This window comes from Lissotriton vulgaris, chromosome 8, assembly GCF_964263255.1.
Source record: "Lissotriton vulgaris chromosome 8, aLisVul1.2, whole genome shotgun sequence".
Lineage (NCBI taxonomy): Eukaryota > Metazoa > Chordata > Amphibia > Caudata > Salamandridae > Lissotriton > Lissotriton vulgaris.
Genome location: NC_141696.1, coordinates 1460283589 through 1460296418, shown reverse-complemented (window position 1 = coordinate 1460296418; position 12830 = coordinate 1460283589).

The following is a 12830-nucleotide window of genomic DNA, read 5'->3' as shown; positions in this document are numbered from 1 at the left end:
TTGCCACAAGCAAAATACAACGGTACAGCTAGTATTTTTCCACATTTATTTAAAGTGACACTGCACTCTAACTACTACACAGGGAGAGAATTGAGTAACACCAATATAGTAACAAGCATTTGATCATCCTTCAGTGTTAGCAAGTTTTTTGTTTTTTTTTAGTTTTTGTGGCATATACATTTGTATTAAAAAATAAAAAATCTGTTGCACCAGTTTGCCAGAGTCAGACCTATTGACTTTGCCAGTGCTTGTTTTCCTTCAACGTTATATGTTGCAGTAAATAGCTGGACTGCAAGTGAAGTGACAGAATCGTAGTCTGGCCAGGTGTGGTTTTGAACTGTGGATGACAGATGCAGCCAGTTGAACCTAGCCAGGTGTGATCTTGTTCACTTGTTATCCTGCCCAGCCCGTTCTGGGGATTGAGAACGTCGTGGTGAAAAATGGCTGAATTCTTCGGCTGCCATGCAGATATCTGCAGCCAAGGATAATACATTATTAAAATATCCTCTGATTCCCTCACGTCCTTGCTGCTGAAATAGCTCATACGGTTAAGCGCCAGCTGCTGAAATCTATGTTCAGACTGCTATTACGGGTTCCTATTCTGGCTGGTCCACTCAGCCTTTCATCTGAGTGAGGTCGATTCAAGCAATTGAATTTAACAACAAAGGATCTGTTACAGTGCAGATGCCTGTATGTTATGCTTTATGCTGCCCCAGCTGGAAGTTCGTCTTATTGCGTGAGGACTAGGTGCTGCTTAGTATGGCACATGCCATGTGTGATCGTGTTGTCTGACTGCCATGTGTAGCCTGGTTGGAGGTTACATCAACAGGGTTTACCTTGTTCCCCGGATAAAATGTGTGGCCAGCTTGAAGGGGGCTTGCCCCGTTGCAATCGTCCTGCCTTCTGCCAATCGTAACTGCATTAAATTGGGCACGCCAGGTGTGATCATGTTTCCAGATTGCCACGAGTTGCTAAGCAGGTCACGTGCCAGGTGTCAGCGTGTTGTCTCTGACTCCTCGTGGTGAGGTAATTCCAGAGATAGCCCCCCTCCCCTCCTCCGCCCCACTCTCCCCCTGCCCCCTCTCTATGTGGTCCCTCGGCTTGCTAAGATCAGAGAAGGATGCTAATAATCACACCTCTGCTGCCCTCCCGTTTAATCACACCTCTGCTGCCCTCCCGTTTAATCACACCTCTGCTGCCAGCCACGGGAGTGAAGTGCAGACTAGAGCATTTTAACAGACTTCGTTGTGCAGCCCCAGAGGAGAGAGATCAGAAAAAACTCTAATGGGACACAGGGAGAGTGTAAGAAAATGGTAAGTAAATAGAAAATATTTTTTAGCACATTATTACAATCCATGATGTCACGCATTCTTTATCCTCCACCGCAGTGGTCTCAGGCTTTCCACGCGGGTGTTCATGGTGTCCCAGGGTATAACGCACTCCCTCCAAGAGACTTCCTGGAGCGAGCTGCGTTTCTTCAGTCTCGCAACAATGGTGTAAATAGAGGCTCCTAATCTGACTCTGGCTGGGCCTCTTAGAAGGGGTGAAAGAACAACAAGGACTCATCAACAAGTAAATGGTCTGTTATAGACCTGTGAAGTACTCGGGTGCGCTGGCAGCTCTGTGTGTGCCCGGAAGCTGTCTCAGCCCGGGCTGACTCCTCTTAGCCCACTAGTATTTTCCCGTTTTTATATATAAACACAGATAAAGGAAAACTTGTTTTCCGTCTGTATTTATATGTAAAAATCCGTAAAAACGGAAAACCGGGAGCCCTAATTATATCATACATATCACATACATACAAAAGCATATAAAACAATCTATATACTCTATGTACTACTCTTGAGGGTTCCCTTTTTCAACATAATGGTATCTCCTGGAAGCACAATGCATTCAGCAATTGCAAAACTAAGTTTGTTGTTTATGGCATTATATGCCCATGCCAACACCTATATATAGGTAAAACCAATCAAGAGGTACGTCAACGTATCTCCCAACACAAATCCAGATTAAAAAAGAAAGTTGAAAATGCCCCACTGGTGCAGCATTGGACACGCATGCAACATGAAGTAAGTGACCTCAGATGGACAGTGATATCACGAGTCGAAAAAGACCCGCGAGGAGGCGACTTGAATTTACAACTGTCCAAAAGAGAAGCATTTCTCATAGTAAAATTCGATACGGCGACATCAGGGCTCAATGAATTGAGCAAAATCTTTAAACTGTGATTCCTCATTTGTGCTGTCAATGCAAGTCAAAAGTACTCTGCCTATCTCCTCGCAAGTCCGTTTGTAAAGATGGTTGTGACCCCCACTTGTATACTAATCTATAAGTGGTCACATATATCTCCATACTAACACCACCGTTTGTTAGTGTTTACCTCTGTTTCATCATTTTGTAATCACCCCCAGATCACTTGTAAACAACTGTCTCTCTATATTCGGCATTCCACTCCCCCACTCCGGCCCAGGTTTCGGTTTCCACCTTTCCCCCGTCCGATTGAAGGCGGCGCCTTGCTCACCAAGTTAGATAAAAGATCCGACTAAGCCTCGCCCTGGCCTGCAACCACGCATGCGCCCAGGTGTAGTGCTGACTAGAACGCCACTGGTTGAACAGCTGCCCGTAAACAGAAAGTAAGTGCACGGTTTCGAACCACCCCCGCCTCGTTTTTGTAATATATTAAGTCTGCCAAGAAAAGCAGTATGACAAGGTTTGTCTCCTTATTTTTTCAGTCCGCAGCTTGGCATCCCTAATTAACAGTTCGTTTTTCCTCTCCCGCACCAATGGCGGTAAGCCTTAATACTAGAAACATTAACAAAGCCCTACACCCTTTAGACCGAAATCGCTAAGACACATTTTTAACTTGTTGTTCTAGGTTCCTTGAACGATGCATCATCTTTGGCTCGTCTTCACTGTGTAAATTTTTATAAATGCGGTAAGCCAATGTAAATTCTCTTGCGCAACCCCAGACGTTTCTTTGCGATGCTGCGGCTCCCGAAACTACCGCTGTTGGTTGATATGGGTTTCCTTTATCTTTTGCGTATTTCAGAATTGAAAAGCAACCCAATATCTGAAAGTGATTAGACTACAGGTAACCGGAAACGCATAAATCGGGTAAGATTTCCAAACGCTGCTTCGGCTCATTACAAAATATGCCCTTCTCTGCTCCCCAGTAACCCATCCCTTTCATTGTTGTTCAGATGATCGTCCCTGTCAAAATCGTTCCATTCTGCCACGTGTACCGAAACCTGAGGGTACTACTGTTAGGGTGAGAACCATTTTCCTTCCAGTCCTTAAAAGAGGTCATAGATAAATTTTAGTCTAAAACAGATTTCTTCTTTCCAAGAGGCACGTGCACGCACTGCCCCCGTTTTTTGGTTCATTGACCCGTTACGGAGACACTCCCATTCTCTACATACGAGGTAAGTAATAAGGGGGATCTTCTCCCCTTTAAACCTTCTTTTTGACTTGCATTCCATCTCAAATTGACATCGCTGTATACTTTTTAACTTCAGATTCGGACACAAGCGCTTGGTCTTAGACTCTGACGCCCTCCCGTCCATCTGGCATTCTTGCTCTTCGGTAAGCTGTTGGGGGATGGATTGGGTCCTGTGACAGGCTGCCTGATGGTTTGGTCCAGTGATTTTCCTTTTAGAACTTACTAAACCTCAGTTTCTTACTTGTCTTTTTTTCTTTTTTCTTTTTCTTCTCTCCTGGTTTAGATACTACTTGAGGCCCTGAAGAGAATCCCAAGAGACATAGTGGGATTCGAAACGCGTAGGCTCCTGCCACATCGTGTCTGCAAGAGCGACAAGCTATTAAATGAAATCTCCCTTGCCGCTCATTGGTGTACATTACCTATAGCTAATAATTTTAGAAAGATTTTCCTGATCATTTGATTTAATATATAGGAATGTACTTAGTAAAAACTATTTGTCTCAAATTTTACTGTAAAATTGTTCTGCAGACGGTGGCTTCCTTCTTCTTCTTTTGTAATAGATTGTATATAGAGTATATAGATTGTTTTATATGTTTTTGTAGCTCCTTCCCCTGACTGGTTGAATGCTTTTGTATGTATGTGATATGTATGATATAATGAATGACTTATGAATCCCTTTCCCCCTTCTTTCATGTATTATGTGTCCTTCTTGAATATGCAATTTCGTATGAAAAATTAAAAAGTATGATTTTTTCAAAAAAATGCTAAAATAAAAAGCTATTAATTAGCAATTCCCGTTCTTGAATGCTCCTTCAAGTTCTGTTAGGTTAGTTGTTTATTCAATTTATCCACATCAGTACTGGCAACCCACTTTTGTTTTTTGATATTGAGGCTCAGCCTTGCTGATTAGAGCCAACCCCTAGTTGTTTTCTAGTTAATATAGCGGGCGAATGCCCGCGAGGTTCTTCTTGTACTTCATTCACTCTGAAGTGAAGGTTGAATTAACTCTTCCTTCGTTGATTAAGTGTTTATTCACATTTTTCTTTGTTGATGTCATTTAAATTTCGTTTAGTGCTATAATTTTTCTCTCTTTCTTTCCTGTCTTCTAAGTAATGGCAGAAAAGGACACTTTTGCCTATACTGAGGACCACATCAGGAGCTTGCTCAGTGACCCTCCCATTTTCTCTTCGGTCACCCTGAGTGAGACAGCGACATCATCTAATGAATCTGATAAGCTGATTCGCCTAAAAAAGAAACAAATTAGGACCGATCTTCATGGGCATTTCTTGTTGCAACACCTCCGAGAAGGCACCATCCCAGGTGGGTTACAAATCAAAAATATACCAGTAATTTTCACAGAAGACCCGATTTTTAAAAAAGGTTTCTCTCTAATAGAAACTAAATGTAGTAAAGACTTTATGGTCCTAACAGTCGAGACAGCGGTCAGAATCTCTAAGGAAGAACTAGCAGAAATCGCAAAATTAGAGGCTGAAATAAGCACCAACCCTACGATAGCTGATGCAAAGGCACTGCTGGAAAAAGTAGCTAAAGAGATACAAGAGTTTAAAGACTACACTATAACACAGAAGACCAACCAATTCGAGAAAGACAAAAAAGGTTTCTCACTAGATAATATATATCCATATCTACAGGTAGACTTCTACTCGAAAGCAGAATCACGACGTTTTCTCCCAGGTAATCAGGGGAGATCCCGGAAACAGTTCATCTCTTTCTCAGATACGTCATCTTCAGGGACAGATAGTGACACTAGTGGCAATTATAATCGCCCTAACAGGACCCGGAATTGGAATACCAATCAACAACAGCAAAATCAACCATCCAATTCTCATTTTTTAGAGAGAGGTCAGACACGTCCCAGGGGCAGGGTGAGATATACAACCCCATGGGAAATGAAAACACGACGCCAGCATTACAAAAATTGAAAGCGATCCAATCTTCAACCTATCTAAAAAGGTACTCACCCTAGAAGAAGATAGTATCCTGGCAAAGGGCCTATCATTTGTCCCTTCAAAAAGAATTGACATTGTCAAAATGAAATCTGAATTCATCGAATTCTGCAGAAAATTAAGACTGACTCTGTTCTTTAGTGAAAACCCTACCCACCACGCGGTGGAAGTTACCGGCCTAAGAAACAGATCCACCTTTTGCCCCCCAGCCAGTAAAATTCCAAAAGAACTTGTGACCTTTGAAAAAAGTGTCTTGTCTGCTATTTCGGCCATGGAAAAAGAGAGAAAATTTGTAAAATTTAATACCACCAAAAAACAGATGACCGCGTTAAATAATCTAAAAAATGACACCTCTGTGATAATTAAGCAGGCCGATAAAGGCGGTGCTATAGTAGTGTGGGACATTAATGACTACACTACGGAAGTAATGAAGCAGCTAGATGACCCTAGTTGCTATCGAAAGATAGGTAAGGATCCCACTACAGAACTTCAGAATGAACTTTTTGTTCTAATACAGGAAGGTTTCGATCAAGGATTTGTTGGTCCTAAAGAACTCGAATACTTAAAAATCCAACATCCCAAAATACCGATGTTCTATGTATTACCCAAAATTCATAAGAACCCAGACCATCCGCCAGGCAGACCCATCGTGGCAGGATGTGGTTCTTTGCTTGAGCCGGCTGCTAAATACGTGGATTGTTTCCTCAAGGAATTCATGAGCCAGGTGACATCCTACTTACAGGACACTACAGATTTTATCAAGAAATTGGAGAATATAAACTTCTGTGAGAACAGGGACTGTCTAGTTACCTTAGACGTGACGTCTCTGTATACTCAGATCCCCCAAGATGAAGCTGTAGCAGTACTATCCTATTTTTTAGACTCCAGACCCCGGCCAATGCGAGTAACCACAAAATTTCTCGTAGACCTTGCGACGTTTGCACTAAAGAAAAATTATTTCTGTTTCAACAACGAGTTCTACTACCAGGTCAAAGGGGTAGCCATGGGCTGCCCCTTTGCACCGGAATTGGCAGTACTTTTTATGTCAATGTATGAGAACACTTACATACACAACAATAATCCATTCCACCAATACATCGGAGCTTGGCTCCGATTTATTGATGATGTGTTTATGGTATGGACAGGAGACAGTGATACTTTGTCCCAATTCCATCAATGGCTAAACTCTAGGACTGCTGATATAAAGTTCAGCCTAACTCAGTCAACAACCATGATTGCATTCCTTGATGTAGAGGTCTTCCCACAAGAAGGTAAACTAGCGACCACCTTGTTTGTCAAACCTACTGATCGAAATAAATCTCTGATGTTTGACAGCAACCACCCTAGAAGCCTTAAAGAAAATCTCCCGTACGGGCAGTTTCTGCGGGTATGCAGAAATTGCACGTATAAAGAAGACTTCCACTACCACTCTGGAAATTTGATATTGAAGCTTTGTGATAGGGGGTACCCGAAAAAACTAGTAAAGAACTGTATGAAGAGAGCTCAGTGGACCCCACGAGAGACACTCCTGGAACGGAAAGATAAGCCTGAGTTGAAGCGACAAGTATGTGTCACCACTTTTTGCCCCAATGCTAACCAGCTCAAACGGGTCATAGGACAAAATTGGCACCTAGTAAAGAACTTAGATGAGAGTCTTACAGAATTACCCTTGTTCGCGTTCAAAAAGGAAAATAATAATGCCAATCACATTGTCCGAGCGGCTATGCCAGCTCCCAAACCTGCAACGTTACGTCAAATGATGGGAATGCCTCCCGTAATAGGACACCACAAATGTGGTACTTGCCTTTGTTGCGAGTCGATTCTTGAGCGTTCCCTTTTTCAACATAATGGTATCTCCTGGAAGCACAATGCATTCAGCAATTGCAAAACTAAGTTCGTTGTTTATGGCATTATATGCCCATGCCAACACCTATATATAGGTAAAACCAATCAAGAGGTACGTCAACGTATCTCCCAACACAAATCCAGATTGAAAAAGAAAGTTGAAAACGCCCCACTGGTGCAGCATTGGACACGCATGCAACATGAAGTAAGTGACCTCAGATGGACAGTGATATCACGAGTCGAAAAAGACCCGCGAGGAGGCGACTTGAATTTACAAATGTCCAAAAGAGAAGCATTTCTCATAGTAAAATTCGACACGGCGACATCAGGGCTCAATGAATTGAGCGAAATCTTTACACTGTGATTCCTCATTTGTGCTGTCAATGCAAGTCAAAAGTAGTCTGCCTATCTCCTCGCAAGTCCGTTTGTAAAGATGGTTGTGACCCCCACTTGTATACTAATCTATAAGTGGTCACATATATCTCCATACTAACACTACCGTTTGTAAGTGTCTAACTCTGTTTCATCATTTTGTAATCACCCCCAGATCACTTGTAAACAACTGTCTCTCTATATTCGGCATTCCACTCCCCCACTCCGGCCCAAGTTTCGGTTTCCACCTTTCCCCCGTCCGATTGAAGGCGGCGCCTTGCTCACCAAGTTAGATAAAAGATCCGAATAAGCCTCGCCCTGGCCTGCAACCACGCATGCGCCCAGGTGTAGTGCTGACTAGAACGCCACCGGTTGAACAGCTGCCCGTAAACAGCAAGTAAGTGCACGGTTTCGAACCACCACTGCCTCGTTTTTGTAATATATTAAGTCTGCCAAGAAAAGCAGTATGACAAGGTTTGTCTCCTTATTTTTTCAGTCCGCAGCTTGGCATCCCTAATTAACAGTTCGTTTTTCCTCTCCCGCACCAATGGCGGTAAGCCTTAATACTAGAAACATTAACGAAGCCCCGACACCCTTTAGACTGAAATCGCTAAGACACATTTTTAACTTGTCGTTCTAGGTTCCTTGAACGATGCATCATCCTTGGCTCGTCTTCACTGTGTAAACGTTTATAAATGCGGTAAGCCGATGTAAATTCCCTTGCGCAACCCCAGACGTTTCTTTGCGATGCTGCGGCTCCCGAAACTACCGCTGTTGGTTGATATGGGTTTCCTTTATCTTTTGCGTATTTCAGAATTGAAAAGCAGCCCAATATCTGAAAGTGATTAGACTACAGGTAACCGGAAACGCATAAATCGGATAAGATTTCCAAACGCTGCTTCGCCTCATTACAAAATATGCCCTTCTCTGCTCCCCAGTAACCCATCCCTTTCATTGTTGTTCAGATGATCGTCCCTGTCAAAATCGTTCCATTCTGCCACGTGTACCGAAACCTGAGGGTACTACTGTTAGGGTGAGAACCATTTTCCTTCCAGTCCTTAAAAGAGGTCATAGATACATTTTAGTCTAAAACAGATTTCTTCTTTCCAACAGGGACGTGCACGCACTGCCCCTGTTTTTTGGTTCATTGACCCGTTACGGAGCCACTCCCATTCTCTACATACGAGGTAAGTAATAAGGGGGATCTTCTCCCCTTTAAACCTTCTTTTTGACTTGCATTCCATCTCAAATTGACACCGCTGTATACTTTTTAACTTCAGATTCGGACACAAGCGCTTGGTCTTAGACTCTGACGCCCTCCCGTCCATCTGGCATTCTTGCTCTTCGGTAAGCTGTTGGGGGATGGATTGGGTCCTGTGACAGGCTGCCTGATGGTTTGGTCCAGTGATTTTCCTTTTTAAACTTACTTAACCTCAGTTTCTTACTTGTCTTTTTTTCTTTTTTCTTTTTCTTCTCTCCTGGTTTAGATACTACTTGAGGCCCTAAAGAGAATCCCAAGAGACATAGTGGGATTCGAAACGCGTAGGCTCCTGCCACATCGTGTCTGCAAGAGCGACAAGCTATTAAATGAAATCTTCCTTGCCGCTCATTGGTGTACATTACCTATAGCTAATAATTTTAGAAAGATTTTCCTGATCATTTGATTTAATATATAGGAATGTACTTAGTAAAAACTATTTTTCTCTAATATTACTGTAAAATTGTTCTGCAGACGGTGGCTTCCTTCTTCTTCTTTTGTAATAGATTGTACATAAAGTACATAGTTTGTTTTATATGTTTTTGTAGCTCCTTCCCCTGACTGGTTGAATGCTTTTGTATGTATGTGATATGTATGATATAATGAATGACTTATGAATCCCTTTCCCCCTTCTTTCATGTATTATGTGTCCTTCTTGAATATGCAATTTCGTATGAAAAATTAAAAAGTATGATTTTTTCCAAAAAATGCTAAAATAAAAAGCTATTAATTAGCAATTCCCGTTCTTGAATGCTTTCAAGTTCTGTTAGGTTAGTTGTTTATTCAATTTATCCACATCAGTACTGGCAACCCACTTTTGTTTTTTGATATTGAGGCTCAGCCTTGCTGATTAGAGCCAACCCCTAGTTGTTTTCTAGTCTTACATACACAGCACTCAATGGAAGAGGTCCTAAATACCTTCAAAAAATACTTATCAAACATGTCCCTAATAGGAACTTGAGGTCTGGTATGTGTGGTCTCCTACAAATAACACGTATAAGACTAACAGGCACATGCATCAAGCGATTTAGGAATCGCAAACGGTGCGAATCGCAAAATTCGGCCGTTTGCGATTCCCAAATCACTATTTGGGATGCATTATCCTAAAAGTGAAGAAATCGCTATTTTTGCGATTTTTTAAAGTGCGATTGCTTTTAAGGAATCGCAATTTTGCGATTCCTTAAAAGCAATGCATGAAACTGAAAAAAATTGCGATTTCGCAATTAGAGAGAAAAACTTACCATGATGTTGGACCTCATGGTAATTTTGCGAAATGTCAGAAATATGCAATTTTGTGCATTTTTTTAACTTTCATGTTGTGCACACACATGCCCTTAGGGCATGTGTGTACACAACATATGTGCATTGTTTGATTTCAGGGGTGCAACAGGGTGTCCTTTGGACACCCCTGCACCCTTGAAATCGCAATCTCAATTTGCGATTAGCTAATTGCGAATCGTAAATTGAGATTGTCTTCCCATTCATTCCTATGGGCCTCTAGGCCCATAGGAATGAATGGGAAGGGATTCCTTAATTGCGATTCGCAAAATGCTAATCGCAATTAAGGAATTCTAAGAAATCGCAATTTATTTAGCGATTTCTTAATGCATAGGCATTTGCAATTCCTTAATTGCGATTCCTTAAAAATCGCAATTAAGGAATCGCAAATGCCGAGATTGATGCATGTACCTGTAAGTCGTTTGGGGGGAAAAGCTTTCTCTTATTATTATTATTATTATTAATTGTGTTTTGTTAAGCGTAAGCAACCCGGAGGCCTCGTAGCGCTGTGTATAGTCAGACTAGTATGAGATGAGAAAACAGGTTTAGATAAAAAGGAGAGTTTTTAGTTCCTTCCGAAATTTCAGAAGGTTGGGTTCACTGCGAAGGGTAGTAGGCAGGAAATTCCAGGCTTTTGCGGCGTTCCAGGAAAAGGAAGCGCCAAGATACTGGAATGAGTTACCAGATCCCTTGCGTAAAATTGACAATTATGGCACATTTAGGAAACAGCTAAAAGCCTTCCTTTTCTAATTCATTCGGTCCTCTTCCAATCACAGGATTAGTTCTAGCCAAGCGCTGAGATGCCCCCAGGTGATTTGTGCGCTATAAAAGAACGCATAACATAACATAACAAACATAACAACTGTGCTGCAATCACCGAACTGATTGAAAACCACTCCAATGCAAAGGATATCCTTGCTATAGTAAAAGAATTCATGCTCCCCGCTGCCTGCTCCACGAATATCCCCATCACAGGAACTGTGCAACGCCAAAACCAACATCATGTACAAACACAGGGCCCTCCAACACCAGTCAAATGACAGAGCCCTTGCCTCCCGCACAGCAAAAAGTACTGTAACCCCTGCCATGTAATGATGAGGTAGCAGTATTCTCCACGCAGTCCTTACATGGTCGACAGGTAATGGTGATTGGGTGGCATTAGCGATCCACCACCTCCGGGTGGCAGTCACTCCCTGGGCCCAGCGGATGACTCCACTCATATGCAGTATAACGAAGAGAGAGGGTGTTGAGTGAGGGAGAATCCGTAGACCAAGGGAAGGAGGAGAGTTGTCTGCTGACATCCTGTCAACTCAAGACATCTTGATAATCCCAAGCATTATATTTCAATGATTGCACCTCTAATCCTGCAAATTCGCATGCCAATATCGCAAGTACATGGGTGCATTAAAAAATGTCGTTCTTTGGGGCACAGAAGCATCACTCCTGCCACTGAAAAGAGGAAAATCCTACAGATTCCTTTGCCAATAATCGAGCACATGCATATTTCTTCTGTGCACCAACAATCCCACCAAATGGAGAATCCACACAAATGCCTACCTCAGGCACGAGCAAAAAACAGTCCTTTATCTGTGAAATGTGTGCACCCCGGGAACCATAGTCCTAATGCCATGGTGCATTTGAACCCCCAGGTAAATACAACCACTCCTCCCAGTTCATCGTGCACAAGAATCCCAGAGAGCCTTGAGCCCCTTACAGGTGAGTAGTCGCGCTTCATAAATAACTGACATCAGCATGGTGGTTCTTGCCCTTCTGTGCCGGTTTCTGGCACTGCTCTGCCACGGCCGACCCACCCCTCTATTGCCCTGGTATTATTGCCAGGGACTGTGGTGGAGGTTGAGAGAGCGCAATTTGAATGAAAAGTATATAGTAGCCATATTTAGACTTATATGTTATAAACGTAGGAATGAAACGCACATCGTAATGTAAAGTTGGCAACCATAGCATAAGGGCCAATGAATGTGATAACATGTTATAGGAAATGTAAATGTATTCACACGTTAAAATGTATTAAGTTTAGAAACCCCGTATATATGAAGGGTAAAAATATAGAAATATGTATCAATGCTTATGAAATGTAGAGCGTGCACAGTAGAGTTCGTGTACGTGTGTAACTTTAAATGTGTAACTTTACATTGGGAGAAGCGGAGAGAAAATAATGTGGAAAGACGTAAACGTGGGAAAATGTATAAAGAGAACTCACATAAAGATGTAACCAAGGAAAATGCATAAGTTATGTTCTATGTAGTCGTATTCAATATATTTCATATATTTGATGTAGAATGTTTAAGTATAACTAGGGCTTTGCTAAAATACGAATAGAAATGTATGCCAAAGGTTATGCTGTGTAAAGGGCTTTTTGTAAGAATGTTGGAAGAGTTTAGGTCATTTGTGTTTCTAACCTGACTGACCAAGAGCTCAAAGGAGCATAGTCACATGAAATGAAATTTAGTGGTCTTGTGAAGGTCGTAAATAGCTTGATGTGGACATGAGAGCCGAGAAGTCTAGCACTTGTTAGATTTAAGGTGACAATGCCGGACGGAGCTTATTGCTCGAACGTGAGGAAAGACACTCTGAATGTAGACTATGTTTTGACAAGACCATTCACAGGACCTAGCAGGGTCAAGTTAAGAGATATGGAGTTAAGGCCTTG